This window comes from Papaver somniferum, chromosome 7 (assembly GCF_003573695.1).
Source record: "Papaver somniferum cultivar HN1 chromosome 7, ASM357369v1, whole genome shotgun sequence".
In the NCBI taxonomy this organism is placed as follows: Eukaryota; Viridiplantae; Streptophyta; class Magnoliopsida; order Ranunculales; family Papaveraceae; genus Papaver; species Papaver somniferum.
Window position 1 is genome coordinate 120,311,143 of NC_039364.1, and position 4,200 is coordinate 120,315,342.

The following is a 4,200-nucleotide window of genomic DNA, read 5'->3' on the forward strand; positions in this document are numbered from 1 at the left end:
CATCATTTTCAAGGAATCTAGCATTACCGGTTTCTACAATTCTCGTACTATGATTGGGACAATAAACCTATACCCTTTGGACCTTTCAGGGTATCCAATAAAGAAACCACTGATTTTTCTAGGATCCAATTTCTTTTCATGTAGGTTATAAATCCTAGCCTCCGCTGCGCAACCCCAAACATGCAGTTGTCTTAAACTGGGTTTCCTTCATGTCCATAACTCATAAGGAGTTTTTGGAACTGACTTACTAGGAACCCGATTCGGGATATACATAGCGGTCTTAAGAGATTCACCCCACAACATTAAGGGTAAGGTTGAGTTACTTAACATACTCTTAACCATGTCAAGTAGAGTACGATTACGTCGTTCAGCAACACCATTCTGTTGAGGCGTTCCTGGCATTGTATACTGCACACAAATGCCAAGACTTTCTAGGAGTTTGGCAAACGGACCAGGATTTTGGCCCGATTTATCGTATCTTCCATAATATTCACCACCACGATCAGATCGTATGATTTTCACTTTTCTATCTAACTGTCTCTCGACCTCAGTTATAAATGTTTCAGCAACATTTACTGCTTGGTATTTATCATGTAACAAATAGATATATCCATAACGTGAAAAATCATCGATAAATGTGATGAAATATAACTCTCCGCCCATAAACGGAGTAGAAGTAAAAGTTCCACATATGTCTGTATGTATGATCTCAAGAAGTTCACAGCTACGTGTGGCTCCTTTCTTAGATTGCTTGACTGTTTTCCCTTTGATACAGTCCACACAAACTCCGAGATCAGTGAAATGAAGTTCTGGAAGAATATCATCCTTCACCAATACATTTATTATTTCCTTGGAGATGTGTCCTAATCGTTTATGCCACAAGTTTGCAGAGTTCTCTTTAATCATGTTTCTTTTGCTTCCATTACAAGCATTACATTCCGGGGACAATAAGTTCTCAGAAAAACGTTTATCAAGACTAATTTGATACAAACCATTACACATAATACTAATACCAACAAGAACGGAGTTTTAATATAGGCTAAAACATTGATTGATTATATTGAAAGAGTATCCGGACACATCTAGTTTTGATAACGATATTAAATTTCGGGACAAAAAGGGTACAAAAAGGGTGTCAATAAAAGATCTAAATAGTGTCCGATATGCAAAAACAAACGGTAGGTTCCTATTGCTTTTACTTCAACTAGACTATGGTTTCCCATTAAAAGAAAATGTTCAGTTGGACCTGGGTTTCGGTTTGAAAGGTAACCCTGCAATGTATTGGAAACATGAACATTAGCTCCCGAATCAATCCACAAAGTATTAGAAGGAACTTCTACAAAATTTAATTCGAAAGTGCATACAAAGGTAACTTGCTCACCTTTCTTTTCGAACCATGCCTTTCGCTTTAGACATTCATTTTGAAAATTTCCAGGCTTTTTGCAAAAATGGCATCTTAATTGTTCGTCCTTCTTGACCTGTATACCATCAGCAGGCCCTTCGTTCTTTGGTGATCGAAACTTCTTACCTTTCTTGGGCTTCCACCTTTTATTTTGAGCTCCTTGAGTCACAACATTTGCAGTAAAGTTCCCATGTTGTTTAAGTCTTGCTTCCTCTTGAACTAACATGTTCGTTAATTCACTCACGTTCCACTGTTCCTTAAGTGAGTTATAATTTATTTGGAATGGACCATATAGAGGAGGCAAAGAATTCAAGATAAAACACACAAGGAAACATTCTACAACAGACATCCTGAGAGCATCCAATTTAGCTGCAATATTGGTCATTTCAATAATATGCTCCCGCATACCCTTCACACCATCATATTTCATAGTGGTGAGTTGTGCCATTAGAGTTCCCGCAAGAGACTTATCAGCTGATCGAAATCGTTCATCAACTAACTTGAGAAACTCTTTAGCATTCTCAACAGTAGGAAGGGATGTCTATATGTTGCTGGCAATTGTCATTTTCATATACATTAAGATCAATCTGTTCGAACGTTCCCAGACCTCAAACATTCTTTTATCTTCCTTGCTGCTAGTATCAGTAAGAGCAGAAGGATTTTTCATAAGGAGACAACAATCCAAATCATATACACCAAGGATGAACTTGACATGTTCACTCCATTCGGTAAAGTTTGAGCCATTAAAAATAGGAACAGATGCAGCATGCGAATATAAACCAGCAGGTAAATGGACGCAAATTATGAACAAAATATTCAAAATTATGAGTTCACTAAACAATAAAATTAAGAGATAAACAAAATTATCAAAATTCTTCCTTTGGGAGGAATTAAGATACACCGTAAAGTTTATCAGATACATGACCCCTGTTGTCGCTTCGCTGTAACTCGTCTTCTTAAAACATACACAGTTTGACACCTTTGGGTATTAACACAACTTCCATATAAGAACACTAAGCATCAAATATTTCAATTAATGATGTCTTTGGACAGATTATTAATTTAAATATAATTAGGAAGAGTGATAGACACATTTTTGTGTCTAATTTGATCTCAATACTATATATTGTTGGCACTCGATTTTGTACTAATTTTGGTATTTTATGTGTTTGTAGGTATTTTTGGGCAATAAACATTTTTGGAAAAATCGGTTCGAAAAGTTGTCTAAAGCACCCGGAGGACACATGTTATTCAGACTCTTACTTTTGGATAAGGGGTACCCCCAATTGATAAGGGGCACCAACCTGATATTCAGCATCCACGGATTTGGTTAAGGGGCACCTTCTTCTCCATTTCAAATTTAAGTTTTGGCGGGAAAGATTTGCAGACGACTGGCAGAATTAGGGTTCACCATTTGGAGGAGTTTTAGAGAGACTCAACGGCTGGATTTGATTGGGTTTGTTCCTACGGGCTTAACAGACGTGGTGTAATATTCGAAATCAATCCAATTGTACCAGATAATCGTTGAGAAGGAAACCGAGTTCACGGGAAGAATATGATGAAACTACGGGATTTTCTGGATTCGGTTTGGAGAGCTTCTGGTGAGACTCGATCGAAGATTTAGCTTGGTCTGGGACTGTTAAACTCAAACAGGACTGGTAAGTCCTTCAGATTCGAGAAAAGATGGGTTGAATACGTGGATTTGGTTATAACAGAAAAGAGAAGATATTCACGGGTTTTCCAGCGTTCACTGAGGTCTGGCATGTGTTTGACTCAATCAAAGACAATATTAGACAATCTAGGAACATTCGATATGCAGAAAAATATGAAGAATCAGTTGCAGCCGCGTGAGATAAAGGAAATATTCCCGAGAGTTAATGAGAAGATTTGGGAAGATTATTTGCATTCACAACGAGATATATGGGTCTTGTGAGTATAAATAGAGTGGCCTGAAGTTGGAGAAGGGGGGATGAAGAGTTTGGGGGTCGATTACTGAGCGTAAAATGAGAGTTGCAGAGTGATTTGATAATCTGCAGAGAAGAGAAGAAGAGGAAGAATAGCTGACAGTCAAAGACAGTCGTTGATTGACTGTCATCTTTTCTTCCCTTCGTAACAGTTATTCTGAGACGCACGAGAGCACTTTATTTGTAATAGTCGCAGAATTGTAACAGTAACGGCACTACACCGTTACAAATTTCTCTTCCTTATAATTCTTCAATAAAAGTCACATTTTGAGCCATGAAAAATTCCTTTGAGTGTGTTTTCTCCATGTGGAGCTAGACCCCTATACTGGGACGACAGAGGAGGCTGTTTTTCGTTCATGTGGTAATTAAAATAATTCTTTTATAACTTTTTGCATTGAGTTTAACTGATTTATGATTTCTATTAATTATTTATTATTTTATTTGATGCCGCATGCTTAGTTTTAATTACTTTTGATGCGTCATGCTCATAACTTACAAGTAATGTTTTATGAAATTTACTTTGGCAAAGAATAAAGTTGTTGTTTCTTTTGTTTTGAGCTATAAATGTCTAGGATTAATTTATGAACCCCATGAACATGAAAAACAGTGGAATCCTGAGTCCTAGTAAATTCTTCATCTTGTGACCATATTTTGTATATATTTTGTTTAATTTTAGTTTATTAATTCTTAAAATCAATCTCATCAAGTCCGAGTGAACGACAACCTTTACCACTATATAAAATTCGATCAATTTTTGGCGCCGCCGACGCGGATTTGTTTATAGATTTGTTTTTAGGTTTTATTTTATTTGTTCTTTTTTACGCGTTTTGGTAT